The following is a 19,710-nucleotide window of genomic DNA, read 5'->3' on the forward strand; positions in this document are numbered from 1 at the left end:
GGAGGACTTTGTCTTCGGCCATAAGATCTAAAGGGGGTATTTTGCTAACAATTGCGTCCAGCGGAATTGCATCTCTTTTGTTACCGGGCGGTCGAACAACTCATTCGAGATTTGCAATCCCACTCAACGCAACTGAAGATTCAACATGTAATATAAAATAGGTTAGTCCTCTAGCAAAATTGATTGTCGAGACAAAGTTAATTATTTGTGATGAAGCACCAATGATGCATAGATATTGTTTTTAAGCTCTTGACAGAAATCTAAGAGATATTCTTAGATTTAAAGATGCATCCAATTTGGATCGACCATTTGGCGAAAAAAATTGTTCTTGGTGGTGACTTCAGACAAATACTTCCAGTCATTACAAAAGGTACTAGACAAGATATTGTTAATGCTGCCCTTAATTCTTCATATTTGTGGAATCATTGTCATGTCTTAAAGCTAACGGAAAATATGAGGTTGGAAGGAAGGTAGAGTTACATTTGAATGATCTAAGACAATTTTCTAATTGGGTATTAGCAATTAGTGATGGTATGATTGAAAATTCTATTGATGGTATTGAAAAAGTTCATATCCTTAATGATCTTCTTATAAATAATTGTGATGATCCAATTTCTATAATTGTGGAAGGTACATATCTAGATTTTTTAAGTCATTACAGTGATATAACATACCTACAACAAAGAGGAATTCTTGCTCCCACTCTTGACATTGTTGAATCAACCAATGAACACATGGTTTCACTAAACCAAATCAAGAAAAAATATTTTTGAGTTCCGATACAATCTGTATGTCAGACGATGCTTTTACAGGTTTGGAACACGTACATTCACCTGAATTCCTAAACACTATTAAGTGTTCTAGAATTACAAATCATGCTATCACTTTGAAAGTGGTTGTTCCAGTGATGCTATTGAGAAATATAGACCAATCTTCAGGGCTATGTAATGGAACAAGATTAATCATCACTAGACTTGGAAATCAGGTTATTGAAGCAAAAGTTTTATCGGGGAATATGGATGGAGAAAAGATATTCATTCCGAAAATATCATTGACTCCATCTGATGCAAGAATACCTTTTAAGTTCCAGCGACGACAATTTCCAATAGATGTATCTTTTGCAATGACTATAAACAAAAGTCAAGGACAATCTTTATCTCATGTTGGGTTATATTTGAAGAAACAAGACTTCACACATAGATAACTTTATGTTGCTCTATCATGGGTTACAAACATAAATGGATTAAAGATTTTGGTTTATGACGATGATGGAGAAATTTCAAATGAGGCAAGAAATGTAGTGTACAAAGAAGTTTTCCGTAATTTACTTGGACAATGAAAGCAAATCTGATACGAAAGTTCATAACTTATGTGCTTCTCATGCTCCTGTCTTGTGATGACCCGGCCAGTCATCTCATGAGTTACCGCTCTGTTTCTCCCATTTCTGCTTCCGTATGCTTTGTTTATCTGTGTTATGTGGTATCAAGTTGGTCGGATCGAATCCAGAATGATTTTGGTAAGGTTTGAGACACTTAGTCTCTTTTGAGAAAGCTTAAGTTGGAAAGTCAACGGGATATTGACATATGTGTTAGAGGGATTAGATGTGAGTTACAATGGTTCGGATAACTTCGGAAGGTGATTTGGGACTTAGGAGCATGATCAGAATGAGTTTTGGAGGTTCGGAGTAGATTTAGGCTTGAATTGGCGAAGTTGACATTTTGGTGATTTCTGATTGGTAGGTGAGATTTTTATATAGGGGTCGGAATGGAATTCTGAGAGTTGCAGTAGTTCCGTTGTGTCATTTGGGATGTGTGTGCAAAATTTCAGGTTATTCGGACGTGGTTTGGTTGGGTTTTGATCAAAAGCAGAATTTGGAAGATTTTGGGAACTTAGGCTTGAATCCGATGTGTTTTGGTTGATTTGATGTTGTTTGAGGTGTTTTGAAGATTGAAACAAGTTGGAATAAGGTTTTGGGATATGTTGGTGCTTTTGGTTGAGGTCCCGGGGGCCTCGGGGTGATTTCAGAAGGTTGACGGGGAGTTTGAGGAATTGTTGCAGCTGTATATTGTGTTGCTTCTGGTATTTTCGCACATGCGGATTGGGAACCACAAGAGCGACGCCGCATGTGCGGGCGATTGGTCACAGAAGCAAAAAGGGTCTTGAAGAGCAGGGACCGCAGAAGAGATTAGGAGGACCGCAGAAGCGAAGTCGCAGATGCGGGTATGGGACTGCAGATGCAGACAATGGGGAGTTAAGTGATTTCTGCAGAAGCGGATGAAGAACCGCAAATGCGGTATCGCAAAAGCAGTAAATAGGGTCGCCGATGCGAAAATGCCTTGGCAGGAGGTATAAATTGTGTCCTTCGTGATTTTGAGCTATTTTCACTATTTCTAATTCGGTTTGGGAGCTTTTAGGACAATTTTGAAGAGGAATTTCAAGGGAACTTCATTGAGGTAAGGAATTTGGACCTAAAACTCGTTCCTATGCTATTATTTCTCGGATTAGAGCTATGATTAATGGAATTTAAGGGCTAAAATTGAGGAAACTAGGGCTTGGAAACTTAGACCTTTGCTTGAGGATTTGAAGGACCATTTGAGGTCGGATTTCACAACTTTTGATATGTATGAACTCGTGAGGAGATAAAGAATCTATTGATGTAAAAATTATCGAATTCCGAGACGTGGGCTCGAGTGTCTGGTTTTGGTAATTTCGGGATTTGTGTCGTATATTGATTATTTTTGCTTGGGCTTCGTTCCCTTAGCATACTTTGATGCCGTGATTCTGATTTTGGATAGATTCGACGCGAGTGGAGGCCGATTCGAGGGGCAAAGGCATCGCGAGCGAGAGATTTGACCGAATTGAGGTGAGTAATGATTGTAAATGATGTTCAGAGGATATGAAATGTTGGATTGCACATCGTTGTGCTATATTGAGGTGATGCACACGCTTGATGACAAGCGTGGGGTAGTGCACTGTTGAGGATTGTGACTCAGTCCATCCTGAATGACTATTTTACCGTGTATCTGACTATAATCTATTTGCTATCTTCTTGATATGGGTTGAATGTCATATTTGGGCCTTGTGACAACTATTTGGACCCTTCGAGGATTTTTATTGATATTTCCTCACTACTTTGACTTTATACTTGAAGTCAATCATGTTATTTTCCACTGTTTTCAAACTCAGCCATGTTTACTCTGTTGTATTACTTAAATGATCTTTCAAATGATAATAGGGTTGAGAATCACTATTTTACTGTTGCCCGAGTGGCTTGTGATGATTTCGACTGAGTAAGGCCCAAAGCCTATATTGTGAGGAAACATTTGATACTGATTATGAGGCCAAGGGCCTGAGATATGTACGCCACGAGGTGGCTTGATTGATTTGAGGCTGAGAGCCTAGTGATGATGCTACAAGATGGCTTGATATTGTACTTGGGACGAAAGCGGCCCCTTCAGGAGTCTTCACACCCCCCAGTGAGAGCGGGTACCCATTGTGATGTAAGATATAGCCCGAGGGGCTGGTATTGTTGTGAGATATAGCCCGAGGGGAGGATTTGTTGATACTGTGCCCGAGGGGCGGACCTTTATGTGTTTATCTTTCTTAATTTCCTGTCATTATCTATTTAATTATTGAAAAGGTATTTTTCGATGTTTAAACTGAACTTAAAGGATTATTCGTATCTTTACTGATTCACTATTTTTAATGGTTTTATTGCTTCATTATAGCATGTTTTGTGCCTTGCGTGATTTTCTGCTTCCAGTCTTTATTTATGATTATTACTCACTGAGTTGGAGTACTCACTTTACTCCTTGCACCCCGTGTGCAGATTCAGGCGTTGCAGATCCTGTCAGTGCAAATTGAGAGCTCCTAGCAGATTTCGGAGTCCACGAGATAGCTGCTTGGCATCCGCAGTACCGTGTTTCTCCCCCTTATCATTTCTATCTCTTTATCAGACAATTTGTAATAGTTTATAGACTTCTCAGATTTGTATTAGAACTTGTAGATGCTCATGACTAGTAACACCCCGATATCGGTCTGTGTTGGGTTGTTCTTTCATAAATTTATATTGTTGACTGCTTAAATCTTATGTTATTTATCATGATTTAAACTTGAATTTTATTGTTTCATTGCTTAAAAATTGAAATGGGAAGTGTCGGCTGGCCTTGTCTTCACGAGAGGTGCCATCATGACCGGGTTTGGGTTTAGGGTCGTGATAAGTTGGTATTAGAGCCTAGGCTACATAGGTCTCACGAGTCATGAGCAGGTTTAGTGGAGTCTCGCAGATCGGTACAGAGACATCTGTATTTATCCTCTAGAGGCTGCAGAACCTTTAGAAAAAACTTCATATTCATGAAATTCTTGTCGTGCGACTTTGTTGATCCGAGTACTAAACTTTTGTTGTTCTATTCTCTCATAGATGGTGAGGACACGTGCTACCAGTCAGGATGGATGACCACTAGTCCACCAGCTGTGTCCACCAGAGGCCGAGGATGCGGTCGTGGTCGTGATAGAGACAGAGGTGTGGCTCGTACAACAGCTAGGGCAGCACCTGCAGATCCACCAATAGCTCCAGTACAGGATTAGGTCCCAGTTATGGGCGCTCCAGCAGCACCAGCTCAGGCACTAGTTGTGCCATTGTGATTCTGGGTCTTCAGGAGGCCTTGGCTCAGATTTTATCAGTTTGCACTGGCCTAGCTCAGGCGGATTCAGCCACTACAGCCGCAACTACTTCTTAGGCCGGGGGAGGCAATGGGACTCCCGTTGCTCGTACACTTGAGCAGGTCGTGCATGGACTTTAGACATTGGGGGCACATCTAGCCCAACCGGTTGCAGCTGATTAGGACTATGTAGTTCCTTCCATGCCAGAAGACGAGCATCGTAGGTTGGAGAGGTTTGGTAGACTTTAGCCTCCGACCTTCATTGATGCAGAGGGCGAGGATGCCCAGGGATTCTTGGATAAGTGTCAGAGGATGCTTCGTACAATGGGTATTCTAGAAACCAGCGGGGTCGCTTTCACTACTTATTAGTTTTCTGGAGCTGCCTTCACTTGGTGGGAGTCTTTTGAGAGGCGTAGGCCTGTTGGTACAACACCCCTTACCTGGTAGCAGTTCTCCATTCTCTTTCTAGAGAAGTATGTGCCGCAGTCCCACAGTCCTGTAAAAGGGAGCTGTATAGGGAGTTTAAGTGGTTGTGTCAGGGAGAGATGAATGTGACACAATATAAGATGAGGTTCTCCGAGTTAGATCGTCATGCTATTTGGTTGGTTGCGACAAATAGAGAGAGGATTATGAGGTTTGTTGATGGCCTTACTTATTAGCTTCGTATTCTCATGACAAGGGAGAGGGTGATTGGTTCTACCTTTGAGGAGGTTGTAGACATTTCTCGGGAGATTGAGTCTGTTCATCGCCAGCAGCGCGAGGAGAGGGAGGCCAAGAGGCCTCGAGGATCTGGTAGTTACAGCGGTACTCCTTCGAAAGGTCAGTTTCAGCACGACAGTAGCCATCCATTCAGGCATGCTCAGCTAGCTTGCCCAGGTTATCGTGGAGAATAATCGGGTTATGGATCTCACAGTTCTCATCTGGGCCAGTCATCACTTAGTGACCTTCCTGCTCAGAGCTCGTCCCGTGCTCTATCAGTTCAGGGCTCTTCTATGCCAGGTGCATCTGCTAGTCACTCTGGTGCGAGGGGTTCCCCTTCAATCCCCTTCTCCAGCACCTAGGAGTTGTTATGAGTGTGGTGAGATGGGTCATATGTGGAGGCATTGCCTCGTCATCTTGCGAGTTCATCTCAGCAGAGGGGTCAGTCATCGGCTTCAACGCCACTTACTTCACCACCACCCGTCCAACCAGCTAGGGGTGGAGGTCAGTCAGCTAGGGGTCATCCTAAAGGGGGAGGTCGATCAGGTGGCGGTCAGGCCCATTTCTATGCACTTCCAAGCAGACCCAATGCTATTGCTTCAGATGCTATTATTACAGGTATTGTTTCAGTCTGCCACAGAGATGCCTCTATATTATTTGATCCCGGTTCCACCTTTTCTTATGTGTCATCATACTTTGCTCATTATTTGGGTATGCCCCTAAGTTACTTGCTTTACCTGTTCATGTATCTACCCCGGTGAGCGATACTGTTATTGTAGATCGTGTGTACCGATCATGTGTGGTGACTATTGAGGGTCTAGAGACCCGTGTGAATCTTTTATTATTGTTTATGGTGGATTTCGATACCATTTTGGGTATGGATTGACTATCTCCGTGTTGCGCTATTCTGGACTGTCATGCGAAGATAGTCACATTGGCTATACCGGGTGTGCCACGGATCGAGTAGCAAGATGTGACTGATTATGTTCTTGGTAGAGTAATCTCATTCTTGAAAGCCTATCGTATGGTTGGGAAGGGTTGTCTTTCGCATCTAGCCTTTGTGAGGGATGTCGGTGCAGAGACTCCTAGTTTTGATTCTGTTCCAATTGTGAGGGATTTTCCCGATGTGTTTCCTGCAGACCTGCTAGGCATGCCACCGACAGGGATATTGATTTTGGTATTGACCTGGTGCCGGGTACTCAGCCCATTTCTATTCCACCGTATCGTATGGCACCAACAGAGTTGAAGGAGTTAAAGGATCAGCTTCAGGAACTTCATGATAAGGGGTTCATTCGGCCTAGTGTGTCACCTTGGGGTACGCCAGTTCTATTTGTGAAGAAGAAGGATGGCACTATGAGGATATGCATTAATTATAGGCAATTGAATAAGGTAATAATTAAGAACAGGTATCCTTTGTCTCGCATTGATGATTTATTCGACCAGCTTTAGGGAGCGAGAGTGTTCTCAAAGATTGATCTCCGCTAAGGTTATCACCAGTTGAAGATCATTCTTAAGACAACTTTCAGGACCCGATATGGTCATTATGAGTTCTTGGTGATATCTTTTGGGCTGACCAATGCCCCAGCAACGTTCATGCATTTGATGAACAACGTATTTCGGCCTTATCTCAACTCGTTTGTCATAGTCTTCATTGATGATATTCTGGTGTATTCACATAGTTAGGAGGAGAACACAGAGCATTTGAGAGTTGTGTTGTAGAGATTGAGAGAGGAGAAGCTTTATGCAAAAGTTTCCAAGTGTGAGTTTTGGCTCAGTTCAATGGCTTTCTTGGGGCACGTGGTGTCCAGCGAGGGTATTCAGGTTGATCCGAAGAAGATAGAGGCGGTTCAGAGTTGGCCCAGACCGTCCTCAGCCACAGAGATTCATAGCTTTCTTGGTTTGGCAGGATATTATCGCCGGTTTGTTTATGGATTCTCATCTATCGCATCGCCCTTAACCAAGTTGACTCAGAAGTGTGCTTCATTTGTATGGTCGGACGAGTGTGATGAGAGCTTTCAGAAGCTCAAGACAGCCTTGACCACAACTCTAGTGTTAGTTTTGTCATTAGCTTCAGGTTCATATACTGTGTATTATGATGCTTCGAGAGTTGATATTGGTTGTGTATTGATGTAGGAGGGTAGAGTTATTGCTTATGCTTCTCGTCAGTTGAAACCCTATGAGAAGAACTACCCCGTTCATGATTTGAAGTTGGCTGCCATAGTTCATGCGTTGAAGATTTGGAGGCATTACTTGTATGGTGTGTCTTGTGAGGTGTTTATTGATCATCGTAGCCTCTAGCACTTGTTCAAACAGAAGGATCTCAATTTGTGGCAGCAGAGATGGTTGGAGTTGCTAAAGGATTATTGTGAGCACGTGATTTTTTGCCTCTCGAAAACAACCCCAAAATAAATCAAAAATAAATAAAATAAATCTCTTTTAGTGTGCAATTTTTAGAATTAGTGTGGTGTTTGTTAATTATTTGTGTTGTCCGTAAATGTTTGCTTTGTTATAATTAAACAAAATAAAAATAAAAATATATGTTTCATGCATATCTAGGATTTAATTATGCATTTAATAATTGATTCAAAAATAAAATCACAAAAATATGCATTGGTTCTATTTTAAATGTTTCACTGTGTGATTAATGTTTTGTCTATGTGTTAATAATTGTTAAAAGTAATCAGTATTTTTGTAATGATAATTTTTGTTTTTATAATTTTAATTAGGATTTTAATAAATTTAAGAATTAAATTGGAAGTTAAAAAAAAAGAGTGTAAATTAAATGGGTAAAACGGATCTGGGCCAAAAATTCTAAACAAAATCAGGCCCAACCAAATTAATCCCCTCCACAGCCCAATCCCAACACTCCCATGTCCGGTCCAATTTAAACGAACCAAAACGACAGCGTTTGGTCGTATTTCATCAATGGCCGTTGGATCAAATTCATCCAACGGCTGAGATCTCATCACCCTAACCCGTGATCCTTACCCGACCCACCGCCCCGAATCAGCCCGACCCTGGCATTAAACCAAACGACATCGTTTGGTTTAATGAACGGATCTTGACCGTGTATCATGCTTGATCTAACGGTCAAGATTGATCCACCCTTCCCCTATATAAAGTCCAAACCCCTACCCCGGCCCCCTAACTAAGCACCCCCCCTTCCTTACTATTCATCATCTTCCCCAAACCAAACCCCTAACCCTAGCCGCCCTCATTCCCCACCGCCTAAAACCCAGCGGCAACAACGCCGCCGGTCACCACCTTAATACCCCAGACTCCTCACAACTTCCTCTTCACGGATCTGGCATTGGTTTCCTTCAAATCAGGCCCCAACTCTTCGAATCTTAAATCGAAGGTTGGCCTGAAAACTTTATCTTCTCCGATGGCCTCCAAAATAACACCTCAGCTTCCCCTAGATACCCTCATCACGGATCTGTTAGTTGCATGGCTCGAATCCTACTGGAACTGCTCGAATCTTCATTTGAAGATTCGAGTGAAACCTGACCCTATCCCAACCTACCTCAAACTAACACCAAATGACCCCTAGGCCTCCCTCACCCTTGTGTCATCTTTGGTTCCCTTCGAATCTGCCCAGAAGTGTTCGGATTTAAGATCCAAGAATCTGAAACCCTAAATTTTCCAATCTTGGAATTTTTCCGATTCGAGTGAAGGATTGAGGTCTAAGAGACTTTAATCGAGGTATTCTCAACTGAGAATACTTCGAATAAAGTCTGTTCAGCTTCAAAAATGTCCGAATTCAAGTTGAGTCTATGTCTGAATAAATTTGAAGATTCAGAGGTATTCTTTCTATTTCTTTTGTGTATTCTACGTGTATTTTATGTTTGTTTCATTAGTTTGTGTAATTTTCCCATCTTTTATTGTTATACTGTCTCATACCCGTCTATATGATCAAAATATGAAACTGTTTCTGTTGGTTGTGATTATTTACAATGTGAGTAATCGACTCGATTAAGTTCGTCGATTAGTTATATTATGAATTCTCGTTTATGATAATACTGATTGAAACAATCTGTTTCTATTTTTATGGACTGTTTGTTGACAGATGTTGTAGATAATCATTTTAATTAATACTCGTCAGTTAAATCATCTTGGTTTATATGAATCTATCAAAATAAGTGCTGTGTATATGTTATTGTCTGAACATTAAGTTTCAGGGCATTGTCAATATATTGACAATGCTCCTGTGTTTGTTTGATTTTAGTTCAAAGTTGAAGTTCAGTATAATTTGTTATGTTGAAATTCAGTATAATGTTGTTGAGATGTTGAGTTGAATTCAAGCTTACAAGGGTTGGGTGAATACAATTGTATTAGGAGGTTAATCATAGGATTGGTTATAGCTGCTTGAACAGATTTTAAAATCTGTTTGGTATCAGATTCTGATTTTTAGTTTAAAGACAGCAATAACAGTAGGATTTCAGGGCATTTATGGGAATGAAACAGTAAAAAACAGTGTTAGTGCTAGTGTGCTGGAAGTGGAATGTTAGTGGCTGTTAATCTAATAGGATAATAGGAAACCAAAGGAAGTGGAGGGGCTGAAAATAAAGTAAAGGTATCCTTAGTGCTGTTTGAATAAGAAAAAGCAGTTCAGTGGCAGATTTTAAGGGAAAATCTGCCTTAGATAACAAAAGGGGGGTCCAGGCAGCACTTAAAAAGAAAGGGGCAGACCTGTATAAATACAAGAAGCAGGACAGATTAAAAAAACTCAGATTTTAAGGACTGAGATTTTGAAGAAAAGAAAAGAACTCAGATTTTTTTTAAAGAAAAGGAAAGAGAGGAAGAAAACAGAAAAAGAAATAGAAAAGAGAACATTCACACACACACACACACAATCTGAAACAGATACAAAAGCAGAAACAGAAAAAAAATCAGAAATAGGAATCTGAAACAGATAGAGGAAAGAAACTGAAATCTGAAATGTTATTTTTCTAGAATCTGTCCGTTGTTTGTTTGTGGATATTGTTCGGTTTAAATCTGAAATTTTTCTCAAGTTTCTGTCACTGTTCATCTGGGTTAACGGGTCTTGTTCAGACTTGCTGTGTTATTGGTATATTCTGCCGGTGTTTTGTTGCTGCTATTACTGCTGAAATTTACTCCTTTTACCTTCATTTCTAGGTACATATCTTTTAAACTCATGTTGTGAAGAGCTTCAACATGACAAATAAATGAAGCTTGAATTGTAATTCTGTCTTCTATTCGTTTAAGTTCATTAGTTTAAATTTCAGCTTTGTTTTATGTTGGTTAACTAGTAGTGAGTTCGACACGATGGCTATAAATTAATTGTTTTATTTTGAAATTCGTATAAAAGCTTTGTAATAATGTTATCCATTTCGAAATCTCATTAGTTTAGTTATATTTGAATTGTCAAAATAGGGAACATGGCAGAAAGTTGGCCATTATTTAAACTTTATGGTATTGTTAGTTAGGTATAGCATAATATGGAAATATCAAGGAAAAATACGGTATCAGTTTATTTTATTAGTTAGTTAGTTGTTGTTTAAAGCTAGATGATGATGGTTGCAATTTGCTATATATTTTGGCATAACAATGATTATGTTTATAATCAATAGTTGAAAGATGCATTAGTAAAATCCGCTATGTTCACAATGTCAAAATATGGCGAATAATGTTGTATGCAATATCATTTTATTAAGTCAACAGGTAGACTTGTTCTCTTTCTTAATAACAAATGGCTTAGGAATTTATACAATGCGAAAGTTAGTGTTTAGCAATAATTCACATAGATTGAGAACAAAAATTGGTTTGATTAAGTATATCTCGAATTCAATCAATAACAATTAATCAAAAATAATTAGGCCTATCAGAATAGGAACAAGCAATGAAAAAAGAGATTAGATTTATAATGTGTAACAAGTTTAAGAATGTAAAAATAACATTCGTTGCAAATGGAATAATGAGAATTCTTCGAAAATATCATTTCCTTTCAAGAATTGATTTTTTTTAGTTTCATACGCTATTCACATTTTTAGTACACATATGTTGTATTTACTAAAAAATAGTGTTAATCATATGTTTATTCTTTTCTTTAAATTTGAATAGTCTGGAGGAATACAATTCATACGCGAAAAAATACAATCAATGGTCACAATTTAACAAATTGTGAATTCCTTTCAAAGAATTTAAGGGCACCTTAAATGTGAATTTATCATGATCTTCACATAAAAATGTATAGATATAATAAATAATTTGTGGAAAACCCATACTACCATTACGAATATTCTGCGCGATTAGGGATGTGTTTGCGTAACCTGATTATATTTTTAAAAGCAAATTCGGATTATGCGTTCGCGCAACTTCGAGTGAATATTTAATAAAAGGGATTTCTCCAAGGATGTTAAAATAATTTCATATAACCCGAGATGTGCAGTTCACTATTTAAATACAAGGGTGATGATGTTCTTAATTTTATTTTAAATCTCGAACATATGATTTTTTAATAAAAACTATAATATGGTCAATCTTATTGTGTACACGTATGCGTGACACGATTCTTTATATCTATAAAAAATGTATAAGGCGAATATACGTACGCGTGATTCGTTTAAAAAAAAATCTTTAATTTGTAAACAATCTAAAACGACAGCGGTAATAAAATCATGCAATAAAAAATTTAAAATCGAGATAATTAAGCTAAGAATAAAAATAGTTAAGCGACCGTGCTAGAATCACGGAATTCGGAAATGCCTAACACCTTCTTCCGGATTAACAGAATTCCTTACTTAGGATTTCTGGTTCGCAGAATAATAAACAGAGTCATATTCTCCTCGATTCAGGGATTAAAACTGGTGATTTGGGACGCCTTAAAATTCCCAGGTGGCGACTCTGAAACAAATAAACAAATCTCGTTTCGACTGTCCTTTAATTGGAGAAAACTCCCACGCACCCCCGCGGGGGCGGAAAAAGGAGGTGTGACAGCTCTGGCAACTCTACTGGGGACCGAACCCAGAACCACTAGTTCAGGGTTTAAAGAATTCGAGCTTAAAATAACTGCGATAATTGGCTTTATTTACTATATGATTTTCAACTGTTTATATGCTTAATATGCTAAATGTTGCTTTTTACCGCTTTAATATTATTTGAATTGTGAATATATACAACTGCTACGAAACCCCCTTCTTTCTGAGTCTTCTGAATTTATGGTGTACACGTGCGCGTGGCCCACCTTTCTGTTAAAGTCATACCAAATAAGACGGAGTTGGGACAAGTAACTAGGCCGGGTAGACTTTCGTGCTCCCGGTACGTTGCCCCCACTTCGGCTCAAACTGTCCGTTTGGGTAAGCCAGGTTTAGAACAATATGCCTCAGGTTTTTTACCTAGAATAACTCAGCCATGTACCAGATCCCTAGTAGGAACGTCTATTTGCATCATGTACATCTGACCTTGGAGACTCAACACAGGGGTTGGGTCTGTCTAGGACAGGTGAACCCGAAATAAAAAGACCATCCTGATGCATCCTACTTGCTACCTGTGCATTCATTTGCCTCGAACATGCTTGTTGACCAGCTTAATTGAAATCATTGTGAGAACCGAGGAATAAAATGGGTTGTTTTAAAATTCCCAAAAATAGTTTTAAATCTTGAAAAAGTGTTTAATAAATAAAAAAAATTTGAAAATGATTTTTTTAGTGTATATTTTCAAAATGAGTCTTGACTTTATTAAATTAAATTTCAGATACAAAATGAGCACCACACAAAACCCCCCATCCACGAATACAGAAGAGTTTCTATTTCAGCTTCAAATGTGGTGGTATGAATTAGGCGTAGATGGTCAAAAATGGGTCGTCAAGCATTTGGGAAATCTCACGGATATTATGAAAATTAAACCCCGTGATGATCTGATTGCGGCGTTAGTAACTTTTTGGGACCCTGTTCACAATGTCTTTCGTTTCTCTGATTTCGAGCTTACTCCTACATTAGAGGAGATAGCTGGATATGCTGGTTTTGACGGAAGTCTAAGAAATCAAAACCTGATATTCACAAAGGCTCCCTCGGTACATCGATTCTTCGGTCTTCTGAACATCAGTAATCAAATCAGGAAAAGCAATGTCATCAACGGATGTTGTTCTTTCAACTTCTTGTATTCAAGGTTCGGAAAGCCAGATGGATTTGAAATTCATGAGAAAGGCCTTACTAACAAGCAAAACAAAGACACTTGGCAGATTCACCGTCGCTTTGCCTTCATGGTGGCTTTTTTAGGAATCATGGTCTTCTCAAACAAAGAGCGAACAATTGATATTCACACCGCGAAAGTTGTGCAAATCCTCACCACCAAGGAAAATCACACCCTTGTCCCCATCATTCTCTCAGACATTTATCGGGCGTTGACTTTATGTAAATCAGGAGCGAAAGTCTTCGAAGGATGCAAAATTTTGTTGCAAATGTGGGTGATTGAACATCTCCAACAACAGCCCAAGATCATACAGTATGGGCCAAGCAATGATAATTGCATCGAGAGTTATGAGGAAAGAATAAAAGATTATAAGTCTCCAGAAGGGATAGAAGCATGGGTATCTCATCTAAGGGCTTTAACAGCAAATCAAATTGAGTGGACTTTGGGATGGCTCCCGATGAGGGAAGTGATACACATGTCAACCTCAAATAGTTATCTGCTACTATTGGGATTGAGAAGCATCCAGCCATATGCGCCACTAAGAGTCCTAAGACAACTAGGGAGATACCAAGTAGTTCCTGATGATGAAGATTTGAGTATGCAAGTAATCGAATTACACCCAGAAGCCACTATTCCTGAGGCTCTAATTCAGCAGATGTGGAATGGATGTCGATACTTGAAAAGTAATACTCAAGTCCCAGACACTACAAAGGGTGAGATAAATCCTGGATATGCAAGGTGGTTTGAGGAACGATCTCGCGTGGATGATGTACCAGAACCTGAGCTAAGAAGGCCAACAAAAAGACCCCATATTCAAAACTTTAATGATAAAATCCAAGAGCGGTTGATCTGGGGAGAAAAGGAAAAAGGGTACAAAGCAACTATCCATGCCCTAAAGGAAAATCTGAGGAGCCTCAATCTGGAGAAAGATTTGCAAGCACAAGAAGCTGAAGGCGAGAAGAAGAGTCTAGCTCGTGAGAATGAAAATCTTCATGCTCGATTTCAGAAAATAAAAAAGGCTTCTGAAACACCAATAAGGAGTTGGAAGGATCAAAAAACCATCGCCAATCATTTTGATAAAATGCAAGATTATGATTCCATTCTTTCTACAAACGAAAGGGCGTTGAGCAAAGCAAAAGAAAGAATCTAACAATTAAACAAAGAAGCCAGATCTAATAAGGAACGCCAAGATAGGCAATCCGAAGAAGACAGGGCACAATTCAAGAAGGAAAAAGACCATTGGATACGATCAGAAGACCAACTTCGTGCACAACTAGAAGAGGCAAGAAGATACAACAGAGAGCATCAACAAGCGGACATCGACAGAGAAAGAGCGCAGGCAAGATTAGAGCAGGCCAGACTCCGAGCTCTATTAGAGTCAGCTCTAGATCGTAAAGACCGTGTCAGAGATATAGCCACCACTCACCAGCAGCAATTGCAGAACCAAGACCAACGTCTTCAAGATTTCAGGGCACAAATCCACGACCTGGCGGTCTACACCTCTCAAAGTTATGTAAACTGCCAAGGAATGGATTATGAAAGGTTTACAGAGCATGCACCCACTTTTGCCCGTCATCTAGCAATGGAGTTGGAAAGGATGTATCGTACGCTGGGAGGTCATCCAGGTCAAGCCCCACATTGAGCAGATAATCCAATAATTGACAACAAAAGTGGAAAGTGGGGCATGTTGTGAGATGTTAAGAGTTGTATCTTTTATTTTGATTTAAGTATGTGTGTTTCAAACCATTTTCTTATAAGGTTTTCAAATGTAATGTCTGTTCATCTTTGTATAATGAATAAAAGTGTTTGCCTTATGTCCGAACTACGCAAGGTCTGATTCATGCGGGGGCATGATACGTAGGCAATCTCTATAAGATTCGACCACAATAAGGAATATAATAAATAAAATAAAAGTGAGTAACAATAAAAATTTCAAGAAAGCTGGGACGACACAAGCAGCCGAGCAAATGCATAATAGAAAGGGGTTACTTGTCTAGGAGCATTGCATCTCAACGTGTAATTATATATGTGTTAAACTCTCAAAACTAACAAGTTTGTTCATTTCCAGAATTCAAGCAGTTAGTTTCTCTAAAGAGTATACTGGCATATTATCATTATCACACGAGATCAAAAGGACCAATACCCGAAAGTATGTCTATCCCAGATGTTGACACAGGTATTGAGCTAGAGGAGATGGATGTCGGGAAAATGAAAGAAGAGATGTTTAAACTCAAGCAGCAAATGGCTGAGATGTACCAAGCCTGGTCTACAGGGCAGTTACCCCCATCTTACCCAACTAACCCTGCTCCATCAATGACCCAAACTCAGGATAATATTACCACTGAATTATCCCCAAATTTCCCCATTTACCAACACTACCGAGGAACCACCTCTCAGACACCGCAGTCTCCCCCTCCTAAACCAATTCCATATTTTCCTCCACCTGTAACTCCTGTCTTTGTGGCACCTCCCACAGCTACACTCCACAAATCTCCTAGTGAGCCTACATTCCAGGCCCAGGACAACCAATATTACCCCCCGGAGCCCAACCTCAAAGCCTCCGAAATCAATTCAACTACTCCTCGTTTTGACCTCCCAACCGAAATTGATAAGCCAGCCAAAAATGCTGAACAAGAAGAGATGTTCAGGAAGGTCAAAAGCCTAGAACAATCGTTCCGAGACATGCGAGGGCTAGGTGGGCAAGTCAGTGTAGCATACAAAGATTTGTGCTTGTTCCCAAATGTACAATTACCAGTTGGCTTCAAGATGCCTAAATTTGACCTATACAATGGGCACGACGACCCAGTAGCCCACTTAAGGGGTTTCTGCAGTAAGATGCGAGGAGCTGGGGGAAAGGACGAATTATTGATGGCTTACTTCAGTCAAAGTTTAAGCGGATCAGCTTTGGAGTGGTATACACGCCAGGACCATGGGAGATGGTACACTTGGGATGACCTGGCACATGCATTCACATACCATTTCCAATACAATCTGGAAATCATCCCAGATCGATTATCTTTGACAAAATTTGAGAAGAAACACAATGAAAGTTTCAGAGAGTATGGCTTCCGATGGAGAGAACAGGCAGCAAAGAGTGGATCCTCCTATGAAGGAGAGTGAAATGGTAGACTACTTACTCCAAGCCTTGGAACCAACTTACTATGCCCATTTGGTTTCAGCGGTAGGGAAATCATTCAACGAAGTAGTGAAGATGGGAGGTATGGTGGAAGAAGGCCTCAAGACAAATAAAATTATGAGCTATTCAGCAATTAAGGCAACTACTCAAGCCATTCAAGGCGGGGTAGGAGGAATCGGAAAAAAGAAGAGAGAGGAAGCAGCGGTAGTTGATTCAGGAATGTGGTCGGGACCCAGAGGTTCACCGCCTTACTATAATCAACAACGACCTCGCCAATCAACTTACCACCACGATTCATCCCAACACTACTATCACCCTTAAGAGCCTCATTTTTTCATTAACCATGCACAAGTATACAATCAACCACATGTTCACGCTAATTGGCGTGCTCCTGCCATACCAGGTACTTACCCACGAGCCTATCCCGGACCAGGTTTCAGGCCTAGGCCAGCATTCAGGGGAGAAAGGGAACAGAAAAAGAAAACCTACACTCCATTGGGAGAGTCTTACACTAGTCTGTTCCACAGGCTGAGACAGCTGGACATACTAAGACCAATACAATCCAAGCTACCCAATCCTCCTCCAAAGAATCTGGACTACACCATTAGCTGCGAGTATTGCTCCGGTACACCAGGCCATGATATGGAGAAATGCTGGCATTTAAAAAATGCAATACAAGAGCTGATTGATACTAATAAAATCGAGGTTCAAACCCCCGAAGCTCCCAATATCAATAGAAATCCAATGCCAGCCCATCAGGAGGCCAATATGATAGAAATCATACAAGCTGATGGGGAGACAAAGAAGCCGTCACAAACTGTCATGATGATCAAGTCTCATGAAGCCAAGCCAGATAAGCAGTTAACAGAGGAGAAGCCGGTACCTAAGCAGAACAGAAATGGTGATGAACCATCTGTGGTAGACGAGAAGGGGTCTTCGAGCAAGGTTGCCACAAAGAAAGTGATAGTACCAGGGGTTGCCAGTAAACCCATTGTAGTCGTGGAAGGAGCCCGTGTAGATCGGGTTATTATCAAACCTGTAACCCAGCTACCAGTGATCAACAACAAAGCTATTCCATGGAACTATAAATGGGTGACTGTAATGTACAAGGGAAAAGAAGTCAAGGAAGAAGTCTGTAAGGTGCAAGGCTTGACTCGTTCGGGAAGATGTTTTACTCCCGAAGAGTTAAGAAAAAATAAAAATAATCCAACACCAATAAAGAAGGCTGTGACGGAAGAAGAAGCGGAAGAGTTTTTAAGAAAAATAAAACTCCATGACTATTCTGTTGTGGATCAATTGAAGAAGACACCCGCTCAAATTTCATTGTTGTCATTACTGATCCATTCAGAGGAGCACCGTCTGGCTTTGATGAAAGTCCTGAATGAGGCTCATGTTCCTGAAAAAATTTCTGTAAATCATTTGGGAAGAATAGCCAACAGAATCTTTGAGGCAAACAGAATTACATTTTCTAATGATGAATTGCCTGTGGAAGGTACTGAGCACAACAGAGCTCTTTACCTCACCGTGAAATGTGAAAACTCCGTAGTAACCCGGGTATTGGTTGACAACGGGTCAAGTGCAAACATCTGCCCTCTCTCTACTTTAAGCAAATTGAAAATCAAAGAGGAGAGGATCCAGAAGAATAACATTTGCGTACGGGGGTTTGACGGTGGAAGCAGAGATTCATTTGTCGACATAGTGTTGGAACTAACAATAGGGCCAGTTGAATTCACGATGGAGTTTCAAGTACTGGACATAACTGTTTCTTATAATCTGTTGTTGGGTAGACCATGGATCCATGCTGCTAAAGCAGTCCCGTCAACACTACACCAGGCGGTCAAGTTTGAATGGGATCATCAAGAAATAGTTGTGCATGGGGAAGAAAGTTTAAATGCTCACGGCAGTGCCATTGTACCGGTCGAGGGAATAGAAAATGACTAGGGACCATGGGTATACCAAGTGTCCGATATAGTGTCGGTAGAGAAAATTCCATAGGGGAAGTACATTCCGAATCCAAAGATAACCTCTGCATCAGTCATGGTAGCCTATGAAATGTTAAAAAATGGTTTTATACCCGGAAAGGGTTTGGGCTCATCTTTGCAAGGAATTATACAACCAGTATCTCTTCCCGAGAACTGGGGAACATTCGGTTTGGGATTCATACCCATTGTCACCGACGTAAGAAAGGCCAGAAAGCTGAAACAAAAGGCATGGGTTCTTCCGAAACCAGTCCCACATCTATCAAAGTCTTTTGTCAAGACCGGTGCTAAAAATCGCCCGATAACAACAATTCCTAAATCCCTGGTCAATCCTGAGGAGGAATTAATTGAAAGATTCGAGAAATTGTTTGACGATGTGAATATGGTGGAAAGCGGGGAAGGTTGTAGCAACGCAGAAGTTCAATTCGTTGGGCCAGAAACAAAGCTTAATAATTGGAAAGCCACTCCTCTCCCCATTCGAAAGGAGTCTTGGTAGTTTATTTTTGATTTTCCTTCAGTTTGTTTGGGTTACCTCAGGGTTGTAATCCCAATGCTTATCTTACAGTTTGTTTGAAGTGTGCAAACCTTGTTATCTTTCATCATCCAATAAAATACAGTTTCCTTTTTCATTATCATTCCTGATAGTTTTCTTTTCCTTTTCTTCTTTTTCTGTACAGTTCTTTTTACGCTGGCTCTAGTGATATGGCATGCATGAGGAATCCTCAGCCCAGTCTTAAAAATCAATCTGGTTCCGAAATAATAATTCAAGAAATATATTGTGATTATGAATCAGAATATGATGAAGATGAGGTTTTTGAAGAGATTAGTAAAGAGTTAATTCACTTTGAGGAAAAAACCAAACCTAACTTGGGTGATACCGAAGACATCAATATAGGGGACACGGATAATATCCAAGAGACTAAAATAAGTGTCCACCTTGAACCAGAAATATGGGAGGAGTTAGTTAAAACACTCATAGAATTCAAAGATGTTTTTGCATGGTCATATGACGACATGCCAGGTTTGAGCACTGATTTAGTGGTTCACAAATTGCCCACCAATCCAATGGTGCCTCCTGTCAAGC

General features: G+C 40.2%; 1 pseudogene; it reads left to right on the forward strand.

Annotated features, from left to right (window-relative positions):
* The first annotated feature begins 285 nt into the window (after positions 1-285).
* On the forward strand, positions 286-1,339 carry LOC138871439 (uncharacterized; annotated as a pseudogene).
* The last annotated feature ends 18,371 nt before the right edge of the window (positions 1,340-19,710 follow it).

This window comes from Nicotiana sylvestris, chromosome 6, assembly GCF_000393655.2.
Source record: "Nicotiana sylvestris chromosome 6, ASM39365v2, whole genome shotgun sequence".
In the NCBI taxonomy this organism is placed as follows: domain Eukaryota; kingdom Viridiplantae; phylum Streptophyta; class Magnoliopsida; order Solanales; family Solanaceae; genus Nicotiana; species Nicotiana sylvestris.